Genomic DNA, 10,674 nt, shown 5'->3' with positions numbered 1-10,674 from the left:
TATTTTTCCATTATTTTCCCTATCTGTTCTTTTGTGTGTAGGGTTTCAGATGTCCTATCTGCTAGTTTAGTAATCCTTTCATCTGCTTCTCCATGGCTGCTGTTGTATGTCTCCATTGTGTTTTTCATCTCTTCTTTTGTGCCTTTCATTCCCTTAAATTTTGCCATTTGTTTTTCCAGCTTACATATTATTCTTTATATTCACCCAGTGTCTTCTTTATATCCATCTTTTTTTTGTCACATTTTCTTTCAACTCATTGATCTGATTTAGAAGATTCATCTGAACATCTTTAATTAGTTGTTTTAACTCTTGAATCTCAGTTGAGTTGTTAGTTTGGTCTTTGACTGGGCTCTCTGTTCATGTTTCCTGGTGTAGTTCATGATTATTTTGTTGGCCAGGCATTTATTTTTCTTGATTAATTTATTCTGGAGGGTTGTTTCTATCTTTTCCCTTGGGTTTTCTTTTTGGTTTCTTTAAACTCTTTATTTGTTTCTCTCAATGGCCAGTTGTCAGATTTGTTCTGCCCCCACCCCCAGTCTTCTCCAAAATCAGGCACTCACCATGGCCTGTCACAGGGATGTAATGTAGACACTGGGAACCACAGCAAATTCACTGTGTGTTGTTATAATATAGATCTGCCAGCTTCCAGTGGTGCTCTGTTTTCTGCCAGTCAGTAACACCTGAGTTTGTTTTATAGCTCTGCCTTGACAGTTGGGTTGTCCTTATTTATCAGTGAAAACCAGGCTTGATGTCTGTTCAGGACATGTATACCAGCTACTGTGGTCCTAATAAAGGGTCTGAAGCATATTTTTTAAAAGCATTTCCATTCCTTTGCACTTTCTGGAATCTCCAGCAGATGGATACTTGGTAACTCAATCATCCTCAGAGGCTGCTTTGCCTCCAAGTACTGGCTGCTTCTACACAGGTGAGATGAAATTGTGGGATTCCTATGCCCTCACTTTGCTGGCCCAAATCTGGCTCAATGTGGAGCTACACCTGTGGAAGAGTACTCCCTAAGCTGGCCCAGTACTCCAGCTGTCCCCAAGGCAAGAATGTGGCCACCAGCTGCTTCTTCCCTTAAGATTTGGGGAGGGCTTTCAGGCCCAAGACTGGAAACAGAGTCTCTGCCCACATTTTCTGTCTCTGTCCCTCACTGACCTGGGCCTTGAAATATCTTCCCCTGTCTCCTGGGTCTTTGAACAGTAGGGTTATGTCTCACTGCTGTTAGATATTTTAAAATCTGTTTCTCTGGTGAGAGGGTTCCTGTCTGCTGATTCTCTGCCTTTTTCACACTGAGCCTGAGTGAGAGGAAGAGGAGAGGACCAGCGGGTCTGGGATGGAAGATTCCTCCATGATATTTCTTCTCTTTCTTCAATTTGGCATCTGCAGGGTCCTTCTCCAATCTATATCCTCTTCCAGATTTTCAAACTGTTCAGAATTGTCCTTTTTTTATTGAATCTCTGCAGACGAGTTTTCAATAACTGTTTACACTACTATGTTGATGATGTCACTCCTCTAGTGTACTTTTTTAATGCAATTTTATTGAGATATATTCACATAACATACAATTACCCAGAGTACAATCACAGTATCATCATATAGTTGTGCATTCATCACCACAATCTTTAAACATTTTCATTACTCTAAAATATGAAATAAAAATTAAAATAAAAAAGAACATCCAGAATATCCCATTCCCCTTCTCCCCCCATTGTTCATTTACTTTTTTAATACAGTTTTATTGTGATATATTCACACACCCTACAGTCACCCAGTGTACAATCTACTATTCACAGCACCATCATAAAGTTGTGTGTTCATCATCAGAATAAATTTTCCACTTTTTCCTTACTCCAAAATAAATATAAAAGCAAAAAAGAACAACCAAAACTTTCCATCCCGTCCATCCCACCCTATTCTTCATCTAATTTCTGTCCCCATTTTTCCACTCATCTGTTCATACACTGGATACAGGGAGTGCAAGCCACAAAGTTTTCACAATCACACAGTCACACTGTGCAAACTACATAGTTATACAAGTGTCTTCAAGAATCAAGGTCACTGGGTTGCAGTTCAACAGCTTTGTGTATTTACCTGTAGCCAAGTCAACACAGTAAAAACTAAAAAGTGATATCTAGCCACAGCACGATTAATGTCAGTGCCTCAGCAAGTGGAATAAAGTACCATATGTTCAGGCTCTCTTTAACCTGTGCAGGCACCCCTCTCTCTCTGCCCCTCTCTCTGCCAAACTTGTTCCACTTATCAAATCCTTCTTCTCCATTCCCCTCTATCAAAACAGCTTATCTCCAAACCCAGCACTCCCTCTGCTCCTCTTCCCAACTCTTTCTTCAATCCTTCCAAAAACCTTCTCCTCAATTCTTCTCCTCAAACTCCTCACCTAGCTCCATCCTCCAGTCTTCACTGTGCTTGATGCTGGCCCAGCCCCAATCCTGGCTCTGCTCTTGCCAGGGCTCCACACTGCCACCGCTGCTGCTACACCCCTCCCCAACCAGGGCCTGGCCACAGCTGCAATTGCAATTCTCCTCCTCCTTCTTATGCAGCTCCTAACATCCACAAAAAACTTCAAAACCTTTAAAATCTTTAACAATAAAAACGTAAAAAAGCCCAGCAAGAAAAACTTAAGGAGGAAGCCAAAGCCAAATCCCACACCCAAGCTTACCAGCTTCTTGCCTCAGCACTGAAAGAGACCCGAAGCCCTCCTAAACAAAAAGGGAAACCACCAGGAGCCTGCTTTAAATGGGAGCAGCCTGAGCACTGGGCCCAACAATGCCCAAATCCCCAGCATGCCCCCCTGCCAGGGCCCTGCCAGCTCTGCAAGCATGAAGGCCATTGGAAGTCCGACTGCCCCCAGGCTCCTCAAAGCATGAGAACATCGGTAACCCACCCAACTAAGACCCGAGCTTTGAACTCCCAGAACTCCTGGGACTAGCAGTTGAGGATTGTACATGCCTGGGAAACACACAAGGCCCTGCAATGATCACCCACACGGAGCCTCGGGTAACTCTCAGTAGCAGGTAAACCAATTTATATATATATTTAAAACCCCCTCACCTAAAACTCTTCTATCTACTAATAAAAACTCAGCTTACATATTGTTAAACCACTCAGTCATCCAGTTTAATACCTGCAAGTGCTGTTGATTCTTTTCAAAAATTGTGTTATTGCCTCAATGATGCATTAACTAAAGTTTTAAATATTTAGCATTATTCAAACAAGTTTAATTTTAATAGTAATAGTATGTTGGATAAAAGCCTTAAAGAATGTTTTTCTAATTAAAAAGAAAAAGGAAAATGGCTTTGTCTTAAATAACTGGTTGTTTAAAATGTAAGATGGAGCCTGAATGGATACAAAAAATTACAAAATGTTTGTGAAGGGGGAAGTTTATTTCTATAGTCAAAGTTGAGAAATAGGTTCAGAAAGTTGCAAAAAGTTTGCAAAAAAAAAATTGTTTCTGTTGTCAAAGTTAGAAAATGGTAAAAACTAGCAATATTACTGCTTAATGATAAAACCTCACAACTTAAAAAGGTTGTTTTGCAAAACAGAATTGCATTATGTATTCTGCCACCCAAAGCAGTACATGTGCTCTAATTAATATTTAATGTTGTATGTGCCTGATAATTCACAAAATGTAAACACTCCTCACCCTACTGCAAGCTCCTCACATTACTGTCTCCCATTGTTTTACTATCAACCCTACCACTCTCCTTCTGCTTCTCCTATCCTACTTCTTATCTCTTTCATTCTGAAACCTTGTTTCTTTCAACTTCTAACCAAGTTTATTCACAGACCTGTTTAAGCTATGATAAACCAAGTGGTAGATGGCATGCTGCTCCTCCAATGAACACACACTTGCCAGCCACTACCCCACAATGAAACATCTGGACAACTCTACACCCCCCACCAGCCAGAAGCAGATACAGAAGAACATATCTGCAACCCCTCAGCACCCCTAGAAAATAAAAGAAAAAGCCTGGAATGTTAGACAAAACTCACCACTCACAACACATACACAACACACCCTTAGAAGCTCTTCCAGAACAGAAATGACTGTTAACATAAAACCCACTCTTAGCTAACACAGCAGTCTGAGCAAGGACAAAAAAAAAAATTTCCATAATGTAATAACCTCCCTTACATCAACTCCTTATCTTAAGTCAACTTCTTATCTTACCCTGAACACCCCTGATGTCAACTCCTTATCTTACCCTGAGCAAACCAATCCCCTTACTCAACTCCATACTTCTCTATCTTACCCACGAACATTTATTCCCCCAACCCCCCTCCCAAAAAGCTATAAAAATTTGCTCCCACTTTTGTTTGGGGCTGTTGCCACTCTTAGGCTTCAGCCCACCTGTGCATGGCTACAATAAAACTTTCTCCAATTAAGCTTTGATCTCTTCTCTTCCCAGTCAGAAAACCTAACACTTCCCACTCTCTGACATAAAAATATCTTACAAATGTATATGGAGGAATTGCTACTTTTTGCTAAGTAGGTTCAATCAGCATAATGTTATCAATGTAGGGGCAGTGTGATATCTTGTAGAAGGTAATGGTGATCAAGGTCCCTGCAGACTATATTATTACATAGGGCTGTAGAAATGAATACTCTTGATGTAGGAAACTGTAGGTGTATTGCTAGCCTTCCCAGAAAAAAAAATGTTCCTGGTAGATTTTATGAATAGGTACTGAGAAAAACTTTTTGACAATTGAATAGTTGCATACCTTGTTCCAGGGGATGTATTAATTTCCTTAAGCAATGATACCACAACTGGAACAGGTGCTGTGATTGGAGTCACCACCAAGTTGTTTCCTGTAGTCCACTGTTATTATGCAAGATCCATTTTCTTTCTGCATAGGCCATATAAGAGAATTGAATGGGGACATTGTGGGACTCATCCTTCAAGTCCTTAATGGTGACACCCACAGTACTCCCTCCTGGAATGCAGTATTGCTTTCTTTTAAAAGTATTTTCATTGAGGTATGTTTATATACTGTGATGGTTAGGTGGTTAGGTTCATGTGTCAACTTGGCCAGGTACACAGCTGTCTGGTCAAGCAAGCACTTGTCTAACTTCTACTGTGAGGATGTTTGTGGCTGGTTAATAAACCAACAGGCTTGTTTACTAAATCATCAATCAGTTGGCTGCAGCTGTGACTGATGATGTCAACAAAGGGCATGCCTTCCATAATGAGAGAATACAGTCAGCTGGATTTAATCCAATCAGTTGAAGACTTTTAAGTGAGACAGATGGAGGACCTTCACTTCTTCTTCGGCTGACCGGCGAAGTGTTTTCTGAGGAGTTCATTGAAGTTGCCAGTTCGTTTCCTGAGGATTTCATCAAACACATTCGTCAAAGTTGCCAGTTCATTTCCTGAGGAGTTCATCAAGCATCTTCATTGGAGTTGCCAGTTGGCTGCCTGCCCTATGGAATTTGGACTCATGCATACCCACAGTTGTGTGAGACATTTTTATAAATCTTATATTTATAGATATTTCTCATTGATTCTGTTTCCTTAGAGACCCCTAATACACATACCATATAGTCCATCTAAAGTGTACAATCAGTGGATTTAATTATTATCGAGTTGTACATTCATCAGCATAATCAATTTTAGAACATTTTCATTACTCCAAAAAGAAAAAAACCCTATACCCCTTAGCAGTCAACTCTCAATCCCTCTATCATTCCCCCACCCTACATAACCACTAATCTAATTTTGTCTCTATGGATTTATTAATGGTATCATACAATATGTAGTAACTTGTGCCTGCTTTCTTTCACTTAGCATATTTTTTATAAATTATTGTTTTTTAATAATTAGAAAAGTAGGTTTATAGAAAAGTCATGTAAAAATACAACATACCCATATACCCCATTATTGTTGACACTTTGCATAACTGTGGTACCTTTGTTACCATTGATGAAAGAATATTAAAATATTACCATTAACTGTAGTCCATAGTTTACATTAGGTGTATTTTATCCCATATATGACCTTATTATTTTTCCCCTTGTATAATCAGACATTCTTTTTATAAAAGTATAAACAGGCACTGTTAAACATAAACAGAATTTTGTGGGACTCTTTGGTGAGATATATATATATATATAAACTATTTACCATGAATGCTTAGGATTCTCCTTGAATGGAATGATCAATATAAATCACCAAATCACCATGTGAAAAAGGTGAACATTTCTCTCCAAAATGAAAATCTTTTACAAAGCAATACCAAAAGTCTAACAAATTTCCAGTAATTACTAAGAAGACTGAAAGAATAATATATTACTTGATTATAGTATATATGCTAAAGATATTGACATTATCAGTTGAAGTATAATCTTAATTATACATGCAAAAAGCTCATTAATTTGAATACACAGTTGAAAAAGAGCTTTCTACATTCATTTATGATAGATAAGTAAGCCTTGTTTTAAGACATGGGTTTTGTGAATATGGTTATTATTTGAGGTCTTCATTCAAATAAGTTCATTCAAATATTTCTTTGGGAAACAGAGGTTTAACATATTCTTTACAAACAGCAAAAATACAAATCACAAATAAAACTATTATATTAGTTATGACTTACATCTTTCTTAAACCTTTATGACTTCCCTGAAAAAAATAATCTAAACCAACCTGAACTACATGTTCTTCACATACACTGATCTTTTATCATGAATTAAATCCTTCCACTGTAACTACACTTTAAGGCAGACAAAGAATGTAATAAATCTATTAGAAAAGATGATACTCTTTTCAATTAACCATAGAGAAACTATTATTACTAAGATGTAATTAATTCTCAGTGCCTCTTTTGTTATCCTGACACTTTTCATCCAGAATACAGAGTAAATTCTAGGGCACACAGGTTTCATAAACTCTGAACTGATGTTTGTTGTTCACAAATTCTTTCAGATTTTAGGCATCATCATATATTCTGCTGCAAGACATCGAGAGATGATACTGTCCACCATGCTGACACCTTTCTGATTCAGATTCAAGAGGATCTTCAATAAATGTTTCTGCATTGAAATCCAAAGGTTCTGCATCTTGAAGGAGTTCTATTTGGTCCCTTTCAGTCCTATTATTAGCCATGGTATATTTGGATGACCGGTTGCTACCAATATCTGCAAAGTTTGACTCTTTGGGGTCATGAACATTTCTGTTTCTAGTGGAACATTCACTATTGTGTCCATAATGTTCTTTCCATTCTTGTCTTCGATTTTCACCTTCTTCTTGCCTTTGCCTTTTTCTTTTCTCTCATCTGATTAATTCTTTTCCTTCATCAACTGAGTCTGATGTCATACTATTATCTCCCATAAACTGCTGGAAACCAAGTAGAGTCAAACAGCTAAAATAAGTAGCAATGCAGAGAATTACCACCAACATATGATAATAAATATAAAATCCATCTGCAATAAAGGATAAAACTTTCATGGAACCCATAATAAATGTATAAGCAGTTGGTTGAGTAGTCTGGTGAGAGATGGATGAATCCATATGGGTCAATACCAAGAAATTAAGACATAAAGGAGGAATCAAATGGCAAAATAGCATGTCACTGAAAAGAAGGCTATAAATATCAGTCTGATGATGAGAAGCCAAGAAATAATAATTAAATACATGCATCCTGAACACAGTAGAATAAACACAGATACTTAGGAAGAAGATAGAAAGGAAGCAAGCAATCTCAATATAAATATAATTTTTATATGTTTATGTTTCTGCCAGCTATATGGAGACTGCAAAGAGGGATAAGACAGGTCTAGTGCTAAAGAATGTGCAATCTGATCATACAATGATCACTGAGAAGATGGACAAATCCACAGCATGTATTCTGTAAAACCATGGTTGCAAAAAACATTCCCAGTAACATTCAACTGTAGAATTATAGAAATACTGGATAAATCTATTTTATGGCTCTGGTGTTTGAAAGGTGAGAACAAACTGATGAGTTGCACTGGTTTCATTTTTTGCTACATCTTCAAGATAAAATGCTTGTTCCAAAAGAATCTGCCACTGTAGTTGTGTTCAATGGTGCCTCTGAACTGAATACATCACCTGTTTATGCAGTTTTACCTGACTTTTTTCACTTGGGTAGGTATTATCCTCTTCATAAAAATCTTCATAATCATCCATATTCCTACCCATTTTGTTCCTGATACTCAATAGGGCACCTTTTTAGTATTGTATCAACACATTTTCTCAAAGGGTGGTTGTACTTGATGCTTTCATTCACTTTACCAGACCTCCTCCATGACATCTTCTAAATTCTCTTCTGCATCTGCTTTCTCTGTCATCAGTTTGGCTGCCTTAAAATAAGTTTTCATAAGTAGATAACTCCAACCCCTTTTTTCTCCATTCCAGTATGACCAAGGAATTTTCACCAACCTATAACCTAACAACAATACAAGAAGAAACAGACCCCATGTATTTGCAGCAGCTATACCAATTGTTTGAAGCTGGTTCCATTCTAAGTGCAAATATGGAGTTACAGCTACATAAATTTAAAATGCTCCAAAAATCAGCAAATAGGTGTCACATTCTCATTCAGTGCAGTTTTTACCTTTCCAGTGGTACAAAAGCCTCCTGATCTTGCATATGATTGCATGAAAGGTGACAGAATTCATGTTAAAAACTGAGATGTCCAACATACTACCCTCCAGAAAATTGGCATGATTCCATCAGGAATGTAACTCCATGGCTTGAAACATGGATGTTTTCTTGGAACCGGGGTAGGTAGCAGTTACATAAGTTCCTGTAATGTTGGTATTCTCAGAAGGGCTTGAATTTGCAGCAGCATGCTTGCAGCGGTTGTATATTGTCGTACTAACATCCAGAGGCAGTATGAAGACAATAAGCAGAGATATCAAGCAAGCAGCATTCGAATAATTACAAGTCTATGCTGTTTCTTAAAGTCTCCCTATCAACGAAGTATGAATAATGCCAGAAAAAAGACAAAAACAATCTTGAGTCCCAAAGTGGCACCACTCATTATCGAATGTTCACTCTGACTAACCAAAGTAATTCACATACAGGTCTGGATCATATCTGTAAACTGTAAGGTGAGCTAGGCTCCTGGTTTCCCTCAGCAGCAAGGAATGTGGACCCCACAGCGGGGTACCCTTCATCTCTGACACGCTCAGCCCCAGACCCCAGAATGCTTCACGCACCCTCCACCCCCTCAGGCTCACCGTCCGCTCTCGCCAGACAGTGTCTGGAAAGAACTGGGTAACTCCGTGTCCGCCAAAGCCGTCTAGGGTCTAGACCCCACACTCCAAGGTGAGGGTGGTGGAAATCATCAGAAGGCCTGCAGGCTCCCGGGAAAGGAAAACCTGCTCCTAATCAAGTAGCTGACATTTCCCAGTCAGCCCTAGCGCCACCCGCTTCTGCTTCCCCGCTGGCCTCATAGGCTGTCCTGCCCCACAGCCACAGGGTTGTGGGTTTACGACCCTATTATTAACACCTTGTAATAGTGTTTTACATTGTTATAATTCATGAAAGAACATTCTTATACTTGTACTATTAGCTACAGTCCATCATACACAAGAGTTTACCATGTTAGACAGTCCCATGTTTTACCTTCTAACTTTCATTAGGGTAACATACATAACCCAAAACTTTCCCTTTCACAAACATAATTCAGTGCTATTAATTACATACACAGTAATGTGCTACCATCACCAATATCCATTTCAAAACATTTACAATCAACCTATGTAGAAATTCCACACAAATTAAGTATCAGCTCCCCATTCTCTAACTCCATTTTATCACCTGGTAACCTATATTCTAGATTCTAACTCTATGAGTTTGCTTATTATAGTTAGTTCATAACAGTGATATCATACAATATTTGTCCTTTTGTCTCTGGCTTATTTCACTCAACATTATTTCCTCAAAGTTCAACCATGTTGTTTCATGCTTCGGGGCTTCATTCCTTCTTAGAGCTGAATAATATCACATCAAAAGTATATACCACATTTTGTTTATCCATCTTGTTTATACATTCATCAGTTGATGGACACTTGGGTTGCCTTCATCTTTTGGCAATTGTGAATAATGCCACTATGAACATCAATGTGCAAATGTCTGTTTGAGTCTCTGCTTTCAGTTCTTCTGGGTATATGCCTAGTAGCTGGACAGCCAGGTCATATGGCAATTCTTCACTTAGCTTCCCGAGGAACTGCCAAAATATCTTCCACAATAGCTGCAGCATTTTACATTCCTGCCAGCCTTGAATGAGTGTTCCTATTTCTCCATATCTTCTCCATCACTTTTAGTTCTCTGTTTTTTTTTTTTAAAAGTGACAACTCTAGTACGGGTAAAATGCCATTTTGTAGTTTTGATTTGCAATTTCATAATAGCTAGTGATGTGCATCTTTTCGTGTGCTTTTTAGCCATCTGTATTTCCTCTTTAAGAAAATGTCTATTCAAGTCAATGGCCCATTTTTAAATTGAGTTTTTTGTCTTTATATTGTTGAGTTGTAGGATTGCTTGATATATCTTTGATATTAAACCCTTTCCAGATATGTGATTTCCAAATATTTTCTCTCATTGAGTAGGTTGCCTTTTTGCTTTCCTGACAAAGTCCTGTGGAGCACAAACATTTTTAATTTCAAGGAGGTCCCATTTATCTTTTTTGTTG

General features: G+C 38.3%; 1 pseudogene; it reads right to left on the bottom strand.

Annotated features, from left to right (window-relative positions):
• Positions 1 to 6,944: 6,944 nt before the first annotated feature.
• LOC119522278 lies at positions 6,945 to 9,021 on the bottom strand (annotated as a pseudogene).
• Positions 9,022 to 10,674: the final 1,653 nt, after the last annotated feature.

The sequence above is a fragment of the Choloepus didactylus genome, chromosome X (assembly GCF_015220235.1).
Source record: "Choloepus didactylus isolate mChoDid1 chromosome X, mChoDid1.pri, whole genome shotgun sequence".
Lineage (NCBI taxonomy): Eukaryota > Metazoa > Chordata > Mammalia > Pilosa > Megalonychidae > Choloepus > Choloepus didactylus.
Note: the sequence above shows the minus strand (reverse complement) of the source record. Positions and strands in the feature narration are given on the sequence as shown.